Here is a 13,593-nt window from a genome sequence, read left to right on the forward strand (position 1 = left end):
AACGGCAGACTAAAAAGGCCGCCGGTGCGAGCCAGCCGGCACCGAGTACGATCCGTGCTCAGGACGGGCCACCTTCACCTAAGGATATCTCGAGGAGGGTGCATGTGGCGGGTAGGGCGATGCTACCGACAAATATGCTCAATGCTGCAACCGGTGCTATGCGGAGTCTGCATGACAGTGTTCTTTCTTTGGAGAAGCGGCGTCTCAGAGAGAATGATGTGGCATACCTGGTTTTCGTGGCCAAGGTGCCAGAGGTCAAGGGCTTTCTGGATGGCGCCATCGGGGGTACGATCGTCCTGCGGTTTGATGACATCTTTGCTATGTTCAACCTTCATCTGTTGCACTACACCTTCGTTCGGCTGTTTTCGCTGAGTATGGAGATGTGGATCATTAGAGACAAGACCCCAGACATCGTGATCGTCGACCCCTTCTACATGCGTGCCAAGCTCTTGAGCAGCGCTGGGGACCGCCAAGTCGCGAGTTCACACCTCGAAGACGTCATTCTGGCAAACCTAGATAAGGATAACTTCCTTGTGGCTTACTTTCCCGAGTAAGTCATCCCTTAACCGCCCCGTAACATATGATTTCTTAGATTTCGATCGTTCTTTTTTTCTAACATTCCGTGTTCTGTGCAGTGACACACATTGCACACTCATCCTCTTAAGCCCAAAATATTCCATGGCCACATATTTCAACCCGAACCGTAACTCCAAGATAGACTACACAAATATCAAGAAAGTTCTTGATGATGTTCTCCCCGGCTACGCCAAATCTGGAGGCACCTTCACCAGGGCAGTTCGTAATTACGGCAAGCACGTGTTCACCCACAATATGACGTTCTGCTGCGTCAAGCAGCCGCCTGGCGGTCAGAAGGATGCCTACTACGCCCTCCATCACATGCGGGCGATCGTAAGGGATCATCATCACCTTCTGCTACCAAATAATCTCAAAGATTGGGCTGCGAGCTTGTCGGCAATCCAGGACGCGGACATCAGACAAGAATTCTTTCCCATCCAGTCGGAGTTTGCAGACATCATCCATCAAGATGTCCTTCATACCTCGGGGCAGTTCTACCTCAGATATCAACCGTCCAACATGGAGATAGACGGAACGCTACAAATGCAGGCTGATAACGCCCGCGATTTCATGACCATCACGACAGACGGAAGCTTCATCCACGCTCCGGTCCCATGAGTCAAGTTGAAAGTAGTGATGTGTAGTTCTGAAACATTGATTGGCTCATGTTGTAATTAAACTTTAATGAATTGTATGTCTCTTTGGTTTGGACAGTCATTCAACTTAGATGTAATCGATGCTATTTATTAGTAGGACCATGAATCGTGCTATTAATGTCTTGCTTTTCTCTTCCGATCCTTTTGTTGCATACTTATATATTGCTTATGTATGTATTGTCTGTTGTTTGGCTTGTGCATAGAGATGCCGTCGTATGTCGTGTACAAGGGTAAGGTTCCCGGAGTCTACGACGACTGGGAGGAGTGTCGGAGACAGGTTCACCGTTTCAGCGGTAACAGTTACAAAGGGTACACCACTAGGGCGGAGGTGGAATCTAGATACGCCCGCTATCTAGCGGGAGAGAGGAGGGAGCGTTGGAGGAACCGGATGAAGACCAGTTTCATCGCGATGATGCTCATCGTGATGACCGCAGCTCTCTTCTATGTGATGGTAGTTTAGATGATCGATATCGACTTGTAATGTGAAGACAAACTCGATACTCGTGGTCTTGAGACTTGTAATGTTTTATCGTTCTTTGGTCTTTTGAATTCGGAGACTAATATGATGAATTGTATTCGGAGACTAATCTTCTATTGTATTCGATGAATCTGCTGTTGCTGTGTGCTACTGTCTATATTCTGCCAAATAATATATTTTGTAACCTGTGCAAAAATCAGAAAAGTAAAAAAAAATAAAACCTAATATTCATACTAATGGCGCATCACTACAGAGTGCGCCATTAGTATGCCAAAGTATACTAATGGCGCATCACCAAAGAGTGCACCATTAGTATGCCAAGTATACTAATGGCGCATCCATCCGCAGTGCGCCATTAGTGTGCCAAAGCACATGGTTAAATATGGCCCCTGGGAGGCATACTAATGGCGCATGGTGTTATATACTAATGGCGCACTGTGTGGTGCGCCATTAGTAATAAATACTAGTGGCGTGATACTAATGGCGCACCAGTGATGCGCCATTAGTAGGCAAAACTGGTGCGCCATTAGTAAGCCTTTTCCTAGTAGTGCCGGAGACACCAATGGCGCCGCCGCCATAGACACCAATACCGCCGCCGCCGGAGACACCAATGGCGCCGCCTGCGCGTTGTGCGAGTTGCTGGCCGTGAAGCTGGGAATTGGTGGCGGCCCCTATTGGCCACCCGCAATCCACGTCGGTATCCCATGAATCAAGGTAGGCATAATGCCGGTGAGCATCGATCCTAGTTGTTGTTGCACTTGCTCTTGGACCATCTCCGGAATCCGCGCCACTTGCGCCTTGAGTGCTTCAACCTCGCGCGACTGGCTTTCTGAGCTGGTCTTTTTCTCCTTTCGCCCACCAGCGGTATAGTATGACGACCATTTTGTGGACAAGCCTTTGCCGGCCACACGACCAGCTGACGTCGGATTACTGAGCTTATCCTTGTTTTTCATTATGTTCAACGCCCAATTCAAAGGGGTGTCGAAAGGGGAGCTCTGAGAAGACCCCGCGCTACTGCTTTCTTTGTCCTGCAGAAGGAACGTGAACCATTTAGAAATATTGGGGATTAATTAGAATGCAACCATATGGAGCTAATTACGCGGGGGTGTATTCCTTACCAGAACAAGCTCAAGCGCCTTGGTCTTCGGATCCATGGTAAGCTCCTTTGTTACCGGGTCCTCCTTGTACCGGGCCCTGAGAAAGTTCCTGGTCTGCTTGTCACGGTATTTCTCAAAGCGGGGCGGTAGGCCTTGCTTGGCACGCTCCGCGTCCTCCTTGTCCCATATAGGCTCCGCCACTCTGTAACCGCCGGGACCGAGTTGGTGGACCCCTAAGTTCAACTGCCGCATTTCTTTCCCCCACTGACTTGATTCGGAGGTTGCGGGGCTCTTGCAATTGATCTTGAACTCCTTGTAGTCATCTTCGCTAATCAAAGGATATTTCGCCTTGATCTTCATAACTATCATCTTTGTCAATCATTGCCTTCACCGTGCTCATCCTCGTGAGGGCGGCACCGTTCACTTTATTCCCCGAGAGGCGTGTGTTTGCAAACTTAGCGGGGAACTTGTATCGTTCATGCAGCTTCGTGAAGAGGAGGCTCCACAAATTCCCTCGGTCCTTATGCCTTAGGTTCTCGGTGTTGATCGAGGCGGTGCTCCGGAGAATGCACCCGAGCTGAACCGAGTACCCCTTGACTACGTGTTTGGGCGCCATCGGATGCCCGTCGGAGTTCACTTCAGTAAATTCCTCCCTGACGGTGCCGAGCACGTTCGGGCGCCGGTCCTTCCGTTGCCTCTTCGGTTGGCTGCCATCTGTGCATGCGCCGCCATCATAAGTGGTGGCATCTGCGGCGCCATCATCGGTGGTGGCATCCCCGACGCCACTAGGGGTTGTGTAGTCAGGATCGGTGTCTTCCGCGGCGTCCTCATAGCGGTGAGGTTCTTCCTCCAACTCCTGGGACAGCTCCCAGAATTGCTTGCCGCCTGAACCGCCGGCCTATCATTGTGGGCCATGTTTCACTCTAAATAGGAAAAAAGTTTGGTCAAAAAGTTGGTTATTGTTAAGGAACAAGATCATGGTCTCATCATTTAGGGTTTGTCGACACCGAGGCATCCTAAAAGTTAAGCTTTTATCATTTAGGGTTTGTCGACGCCGAGGCACCCTAAAAGCCTAAGCGTACATCATTTAGGTTCTCATCGACACCGAGGCACCCTATAGAAGCCAAGTTAAGTTTCCATCATTTAGGGTTTATCGATGCCGAGGCACCCTAGGTTAGGCCTAATCACTTGGCACTAATCACTTGGCTCTATTGCCACCTATGTTGGGTTTATCATCTAGGGTTGATCGATGTTAAGGAGAATTCTAAGTTGGGCCTAATCACTTGGCTCTATTGCCACCTATGGTTTAATGCAGCAAGAATGGCGGGGCAGTTGATCCTACTTAACTAAGTACTAAGATACCCCGGCCCATGCATTAGTCGCAAGTACCCCATATGTCCTATTTTTAGCAAAGTCATGCTAAAATTCACGGAAAATTTCAGCATGACCTTTGCTGACAATAGGACATATGGAGTACCCGAATTTGCCGGAATGGAAGTTAATCGACATTCCGGCAAACTCAAGGGCCTCTCGGGGTACCTGCAAATTCATCACGACACAATGGTCGGAGACAAAACCCAGCAAACTAGCACCACAATGTGCCTCTACTTTCTTATGGATGAAAAGGCCACAGACCATATGGTCCTCTGCTTGCATATGGACAAAAATCAGCTCAACTTATGTGAGCTTCCATTCCAGATCTAATAGGTCACCCAACAAAAATTATAAGTCCTCACACCATATATAATTTATCACATTATAAGTCCTCACACCATCAACTATGAAAAATCTGAGAGTATAAGTATGGTTACATTCACCCAAGTCCAAACGTAAAATTCTGTCCAACATAGTACAACCCACTTTGATAATTGCATAGGATTTAATATACCGAACAAAACCTGACAAGTGATATGTGTTTTAAGTATCTACAGAACTAACTAGCAGCAGGTGTGCAATGACAAAATTCTGGAGTTATGCTATGCAATCTAGAATGTAGTCTAAGGGGAACTAACTAGAAGCAGCTCATCTAGAACACATGTGAGTACTTCAATGGAAATAGCAACATCAGGAAGAAAAGAAGGAACATTGTCCCACAGTAGCAATAGCAGGTGTTCAATTAGTCAAGCAGCAGGAACTCACAAGCAAAGCATGTGTTCAATTAGTGCAGCAATTGGTGTGGCTGTACAAATTACTCTACTGATACATGATACATGTGTCATGTGCATTGATCACTATAGCCTTGTTCTCTGACCAAACATCTTCATCTCACTACATGGACAGCGCAGTGTACTGTTATGTCCACTCATAGACCAAAAAATTGCAACCAATAACGAACAAATGCCTAACAGTTCCATGGAGCTACTGGATTAAGTGAGAGTTATATGCGTTTTTTTAAACAAGTGAGAACTCCTACATGCTTGCCAAGCCATGAAAAACATGAGTGCTATTTCCAGAATTATTTCTTAGAGTGAATACAGTATGTTCTCCAAAACACAACAAACAATATGCAGATCGTTCTTAGTGTCTCTTGCTTTTCTGATAGCCAGATAGCCACTAATAATATGCCATTGGGATCATCATCACTTCAAATCATTTGTCTGGAAACAAAGGAATGTATAAACTAAATTTGCAGAATAATAAAGACAGATATGAGTTGCTAGCTGTTATGAGGCACCAGATATGTCTTTGCTTGCTGCAGTTGTGGTTCTGTGTCATTGATGTCCTAGGAGTTTTCTCAAATTTTACTAGCTCAAGTGTGATGCTATTTCCTGTTTACCTATGTGTGCCACAGTTACTTTGTTACATAATTACCCTTTCATAAACTAAGCAATTAACATGAGCACATAGTTGCATACTAGTATGTTTCACACAAAAGCAAACAAATCTCCTGGAATGTGTCATGAAATTGAGTTTTAACCAACTTCCATATATAATTTTGCTATTCAGCACAAATCACTTTTGTTCAGGTTTCTTTTCCAGAAGAAGTATAAATCTGCTCCTAAACAAACAAGGCCGACCCTGTGGCGAATTGGATAACAGCTTGCTACACTGACAAAGAGGAAGACGAAATCGAAGGGGGGAGGGGAACCAGTGCAGCTCACCGATAGGAAGATGATGGCGAGCTCGTGCGGGGCCGGGGTTGACGAGGTGACGCGGATCGATGGTGAGGCCGCGGTGGACGGAGGTGGAAGAAGACCTCGATCCGCACAATGCAGAGTCGTCGAGCTCGAACGGCTGGCCGTAGATGACGTAGAAGAACACTGCAGAGCTCCTAGACTCCTTGGTGGGGTGCGGGGACGACGGTGGTCGCGGGGACGATGCGGTGACGGAGACGACCTAGTCGGGTGAAGCAGCGCGAGGGGAGGGGAAGTGGGGAAATGCTAGGGTGTGGAGCGGGCGCAGGGGTCGTCGGAGCGGGCGCGGGGGAGCTGGAGCGGGTGTGGAGCGGGCGCGGGGGTCGTCGGAGCGGGCCGGGGGTCGTCGGAGCGGGTGTGGCGGGGGAGGGAAGGGGGATCTGGCGAGGGAGGGGGAAGGGGGGATCGGGCGAAGGGGTATCCAGCTAGAGGGGGGAATGTTAGTAATGGCGCACCCTCCTCTGGTGCGCCATTAGTAGTTTTTTTTCCTGATAGCAATGGCGCACCCTCCTCTGGTGCGCCATTTGTAACTTTTTTTCTGATAGCAATGGCGCACCCTCCTCTGGTGCGCCATTAGTAACTTCTTTTTTTCATTATTTCTTGTTGCATCTAATAATTTGTTTTTTTATCAAATTTGTTATTTTCATGAGGACTAGAACAGAAGATATCATCAAATACCATCAATTTTTTTATTTTTAATTGAAAATATCATCAAATTTGTTATTTGAAAATATCATCAAATTTGTTATTTGAAAATATCATCAAAAAGTGGGGGAGAGTGCGGGGTGTCGGAGGCAGCGGTGGAGCGGGGCGGGGGAGGGTGCGGAGGGTTGGCGGCGGCGGTGGAGCGGAGGAGGGTGCGGTGGGTCGTCGGCGGCGGTGGAGCGGGGGAGGGCGCGGGGGGTCGGCGGCGGCGGTGGAGCGGGGGGAGGGTGCGGGGGGTGCTTGGCGGCGAGGCGGATAGCTATCGAGAGGGAGGGGGATCGAGATCGAGTGTCCTCATGAATATTCAATATTTTTTCATATTGAATATGAAAAAATATCATCAAATTTGAAAAAATATTCATGAATTCAAAAAGGCCCATGAAATTTAAAAATATTCATGATATCAAAAAGTGCCCGAGAAATGAAGACTACGATTTAAATACAATCGATCTTAGCTAGCTATCTGTTCACAATCTTCTTGCCCTTCTTTTTCGCAAATGGAGTTCTTCTGTGGAACGGACGTCCTTTAGGTAGGGTGGTCCTGCTTCTTCTTGTGGTGTATGCTGCTACTTCATCGTCGTCGTCATATTCGATCTTTGGGTCGCCGTACTTGTCGAAGTCTTGCTCATTGGCTACTCCATCCATTCTGATGATCTTCCTTTTGCCTCTCCTCACGACAACACGACTGGGCTTTGACGGGTCAGTAATGAAGAAGCATTGGTCCACTTGGGAAGCCAATACCCATGGCTCATTTTTCGCGGTGACGTTTGCGCCCACGGTCTTGGATTTGGCTTCGGGTATAACCATGGTGGTGAAATACCGGTCTTCTTTTAGGACGCTCTGGGCCAATCTGACACGGAACATCGGGACCTTCTCTCCAGCGTAGCTCGGCTCCCAGATCTCCTCGATCCTTCTGTAGTATCTGTCCTTGTCGTTACCAGTGTAGGATTCCATCGTTACCCCGGAGTTCTGATAACCATCGCTCTTCATGTCCTTGTCCTCGGTGTAGAATGTGTAGCCGTTGATATCGTACGCCTCATAGGTCATCAGGTTGTGCTCGGCGCCCTGTGACAAGGCGAATATGAGTTGTTCTTCCACAGAAGAATCCTCATGTAAAGGGTACGACAGAAGCTTCTGCTTGAACCAATGCGTGAAACATGAGTTGTGCTCTTCGATTATATCTCCATCCGTCCTCTGTTGGCCTCGGTCATTGTACGTCTTCTTAATAAAGGTTTTGTGTTCTACCACCCAAGGATCGACCATGTCTATGTGTTGTAGCGTGACTAGGTTTGCTCTTTTAAAGTCGGCGAGTCGACCCTCGAAGTCGAATGCATTTCGCGGCGACCCTCACGGTGACCCCATCCTGCGAGCCTGCCGAGGTGCCTATTGACGGGCAGACCAACGGGGTTCTCGATGCCTAGATAATTCGTGCAGTAGGAGATGCACTCTTCGATCAGAAAGCCCCTGGCTATGCTTCCCTCTGGACGTGACATGTTGCGAACGTATCCTTTGATGACACCATTCATCCTTTCGAACGGCATCATGCTGTGCAGGAACGTCGGCCCGAGTTGGATGATATCCTCCACGATATGGACCAGCAGATGCACCATAATGTCGAAGAATGCGGGTGGGAAGTACATCTCAAGCTCGCACAGTATCACCATGATCTCTTCCTGTAGCCTTCTGAGTTGCCTCACGCCAACCGACTTCCCAGAGATGACGTCGAAAAAGTTGCATAGGCCAAATAGCGTTTCACGGACGTGCGCGTCCATGATCCCACGGATTGCAACTGGAAGTATCTGCGTCATCAGCACGTGACAGTCTTGAGACTTCATCCCGCTGAACTTCTGCTTCGCTGGGTCTAGGTATCTGCTTATCTTCCCCGCGTAACTGTAAGGAAGTTTTACTCCTACGAGGCAGGTGAAAAACTGATCGATCTCCTCCTAACTTAGAGTGAAGCACGCGGGAGGGTAGTCATTTCCCGTCTTCTTGGCCTTTTTGCCTTTGCGATGACTTTCTGTGTCCTGCTTCGCCTCATCATCATCATCATTAGCGTGAAGCTCGATGCCCATTGATTTCAAGTCTGCCCTTGCTTTCGGCCCATCTTTGGTCCTCTCTGGCATGTTGAGTAGGGTACCAAGCACACTCTCGCACACGTTCTTCGTGATATGCATGGCATCAAGGCTGTGAGGCACACGGTGGACCTTCCAGTACGGCAAGTCCCAGAAAACAGACCTCGTTTTCCATACCTTCAGCAGCGGCTCTGGCGCCTTTTGCTTCTTTCCCGGCAGTGGGCAATCTTTCCAATTTTTCAACAGCCCGTCTATTTCCTCGCCGCTCCTCGTACGCGGGCGTCTTCGGGGTTCGGTTTCACCATCGAACAGATCCTTGCGTTTCCTCCACGGGTCATCGTCGCGAAGCCACCTTCGATGTCCCATGAACACGGTTTTTGAAGACCCGGGATCTCTATCTAGTTGGCGATACATTGTGTCATCCATGCACCTGACGCATCCAGAAAATCCGTGGACCACCTGCCCCGCGACATATCCGTAACCGAGATAGTCGTGCACCGTCGTGAGCAGTGCGGCTCTCATAGGGAAATATTCTTTCTCTGCGGCGTCCCACGTATTAGCTGGCGTTTTCCACAGCGTATCTAGCTCCTCTTTCAGCAGCCCCAGATACAGATTGATGTCGTCCCCTAGTTGTTCTGGCCCTTCAATTAGCATACTCATGTGAATGTACTTCCTCTTCATGCACAACAAGGGGGGAAGGTTGTACATCCACACAAACACAGGCCAGGTGCTATGTGTGCTTCTCTAGCTGCCAAACGGATTGACTCCATCGGTGCTCGCTCCTAGCACGATGTTCCTTGGATCCTTCCCAAATTCTGGGTGTTTGAAGTTCAACGCTTGCCACTGGCTCCCATCCTTAGGGTGACTCAGCATCTTGTCTTTTTTATTTACCTCTTGGTCATTTGCGTCATCTTCTCGCTTCTTCTCCTCCCTATCCAGATGCCAACGCAGGAGCTTTGCTACCTTAGGGTCCACGAAACACCGCTGCAGACGAGGAGTGATCAGAAAGTACCACACCACTTTTCGAGGAGCTTTCTTCCTCTTCTTGTATCGAGTGACGCTGCACACCGGACATATGGTAGACTCCGCGTGCTCGTCCCGATAAATGATGCAATTTTTCATGCACACATGGTATTTCACGTGCGGTAAATCCAGAGGACACACGACTTTCTTCGCCTCCTTGAAATTGTTCGGGCACTTGTTCCCCTTGGGAAGACGTTCGTGCCAGAATGACATGTTCTCGTCGAAGCATGCGTCGATCATTTTGTGTTTTACCTTCATCTCCAGAGCCATGAGCGTTACTTTCAGGTGGGTATCCTCGGGTCTGCATCCTTCATACAATGGAGTAACCGCGTCTATCTCCAGTTGATCCAGCTTGGCTTTCTCTCGGGCGGCAGCTCTTGCGTTATCCGTCTGCTTGAGAAGCAGCTCTTGAATATGAGAGTCCTGCACCCAGCCCATCGATGGTCCATCGTCGTCTGCTCCGCCGGCATATTCCTCATCATCATGTCCGGCATCTTCTACATGATGACTGTGTACAGCATCACCATCATGATCATGTCCTGGAGATTCTTCGTCTTCTCGCCCGCCCGAGCCACGGTGGTTGTCTTGCTGCCCTTCCTCATTTCTTGCCCGGCCCCCATGGACGACTTCATAGTCATATTCATCACCTTGCCACCGATAGCCATCCATGAAACCACGCAAGAGCAGGTGGTCCCGCACCTGCCCGGAATCCAGGTCCGCAATAAGGCTCTTCAGCTTGCATCTTTGACACGGACATCTTATCTCCGTCTCGTTCTTTTGAAGCATCTCGGCCTTCGCGGAGCTCAAAAACCTATTCATGATGCCTTTGGTCATCATGCGGACCATGGTCGCCTGTGGGGTAGAGCAAAACGATATTTTAGAACCAAGAAAAAATTTGGCATGACTTTCCCTAAAATAGGACCAAAAAGAATGCATAGTGCTAAAATTCTCGCCGAAACGGAAATGAATCAACATTCCAGCAAAATATTGGAAACTATCGCATTTCAAATACCGGTACCTGCAAACACAAACATATATGCAACACCACAAACATATGCAACACCACAAACATACATAGATCTAGCTAGGCCACAAAAAGTGCATGTGCACGTTGTTGGAGCGAGCTAGGGAGAAAATAAGTAGATCTACAACATGAAGATAGCTTTCCCCTTACTTACCTATCAAAAAAGGTATTTTCTCCACTTAATTTTGATGAATCTATGGTGCAAATGAGGTGAGGAGGAGGAGGCAGCCGACAAGCTTGGAGAAGGAGGTGGAGGGAATGAAGTGGGGAAAGTGAGTGTGTAGGTGTGGCTATCCAAAATATCTAGCTGGTCCCAGGTTACTAATGGCGCACCACACAGCCATGCGCCATTAGTAACCCAACATACTAATGGCGCACCTCCTGGCCGTGCGCCATTAGTAGTTTTGCAAAAAAAAGTAAAAAATATATATATATACTAATGGCGCACCGTGGCATAGTGCGCCATTAGTAGTTTAAACTAGTAATGGCGCACTTTGCAACGGTGCGCCATTAGTAGTTTTGCAAAAAAAAGAATAAAAAAAATACAGTAGTGGCGCACTCCATGGCTGGTGCACCATTACTAGTTAGAACTACTAATGGCGCACTTTGCCAGGATGCGCCATTAGTATGTTTGGAAAAATGAAAAAAAAATGTTACTTGTGGCGCACCAGGCACATTAGTGTCTTCCACACTAATGGCGCATCACCACATGATGCGCCATTAGTATATAGTAGTGGCGCATATTATATTTTATATTTTCTTATATTGTGTGCGCATAACTTTAACTTTGAAAGATGGTCGTTGGATGAGGCGAATCCGATGGTCCAAAGATGGCAAATTTGAGCACTACTGGTCGTTGGATATCATCTAGATTCCACCAGATTTCGCCACATGTATAATCTAGAAGAGTCCATGGTTGAACTTAAGCATAATGCACAAACATCAAAACACAAGCACTTCTTATTTGTTCTAGAATCTTCCGTATCAGAATTGCCCAAATGTTTTTCTACATGATTTGCCATTATTTGTTTTTACTTTATGTCTTACGACGCACAATTCCATGAATCTTAAAATAGATTAGCTTTCTTATAAAAACTAGATGATTTTGAATGAAATGAACTATAAGAATTAAACGAACATCTACATCATGCATATATGACTCAAAGCTTGCATGCTATAATGTGGTATTTATTCATAATTTGGTTGCCAAATATCATGGGTGCAATGCACGTGTACCTTACTCTAGTCTAAATGGTGTTTGTGTGTGTGTTGTGCGTGTTGAGGTGCAAGTCTTTTTTTTTGGGTACACGTTAAGCTTGTTCTTCCGAAATTTCAAGTCGCGCCTTGTTATGCCGAAAATTCAAGCTACCGTCTCTGTCTATCGTGCTGCGAAACTCCCGCCTCTTCAACCCGCGCCTTGTTAGCCCGAAATATTTAAGATATATCTTTGTCTCGTTGTGCTCCGACAACTCCCTCCATCTCAACCCGCGCCTTGCTATTCCAAAATTACAAAGCGCGCAAAAACTCCCACCTCCTGTGAAATCCCGACACGCGAAATGCCCGTGGTACCCCTGAACCGAAAGAACCGCCTCAAATCGGTGGGGGTACTTTCGTAACTTACCAAACATTCCGGACAAGCGCGTCTCTAAGCCATGGTTCCCCACTGCCATCCCATCTGCCCACCCATTCGTACACCAAGGCCACGAAAACCCGTGACGAAACCCCACACCCTGCTCTGTCCGCCACCCAGCCGGAGCCTCTTCCCCGACAACATCGTCCACAGCAACACCTCGACGTCCATCATCCACTGTACTGGATGAGGATCCGTCATCGATCTCATCGTCCCGCCGGTTCAGCCACCCCGTCCTCCACCTCCAAGGAGCTGCCCCGATGTTCCCCTCGTCTTTTGCGCCACCTCCATTCCCACACCGCCGTCTTCACCTGCACCACCGGAAAAGCATCATCATCACCATTTCCTCGGATGAAGCTGCTGCCTAATCGGCGCCACCAAAGAGGTTGTACACTAATCGCCGCATTTTCTTCTTGATTCGATCACACGGTGGTGCCGGCGCTCGGTCCCGAGCCGACACAGTGCGGCTCCATCCACGGCGGTGTCGCCGGCCACTTCCTCCACAGCGTCGCTCCCTCAGCGGCGAAGTCCACATCAGTAGGAGCTGCTGCTGCTTTAGCTCTTGCTCGCGCTGCTGCTCTGCTCTTGCTCTCGGTCCCCTGCCTGGTCTGCTCTTGCTCGCGCTGCTGCTCTCGCTCTTGCTCTTGCTTGCGATGCTGCTCCAATTTGGCTACATTTCAGTGGACTGAATTGACTTTCGGGTCAGTCGATTTTCAGGAGGTGGGGGGGGGGCTCGTCCGGGTGAAGGAAGAACCAGCCGCAGTAGGGAGGGGAGCTCACCGGAGAGGTACCCCACTATCTATCTTAGGGTTTAGGATGGGGGCGGTGGTCGCCGGCGGTGGCGGGGAGTTGGCGGGGCGGTGGCGTGGGGATCCCCGGAGAAAAAGCTTGGCACGGGGGGCCTAGAGGGATGGCCGGGGCGGCAGCGAACCGGCGGTGGGGAGTGTTTTCGGGGCGGGCGGGGTGGCGCACCGCCGGCCGCGGGCGGCGCGGGGCTGCTGTTTGGCCGGTGGTGGCTGGCAGCTCACGGGGGTGGAGGTTGAAGATGAACCACAGGCCCTTGATTTCGTATCCAACGGCTGCAAAATCGACTGACCAGAGATGAAAAAGTCAGTCGACCAACGTGTAGCCTCACCTTGCTAGTGCGTTTAGTTTCGACAGCAAAATTCAGTTTCGACAGCAAAATTCAGTTTCGACA

The sequence above is a fragment of the Triticum urartu genome, chromosome 7, assembly GCF_003073215.2.
Source record: "Triticum urartu cultivar G1812 chromosome 7, Tu2.1, whole genome shotgun sequence".
Lineage (NCBI taxonomy): Eukaryota > Viridiplantae > Streptophyta > Magnoliopsida > Poales > Poaceae > Triticum > Triticum urartu.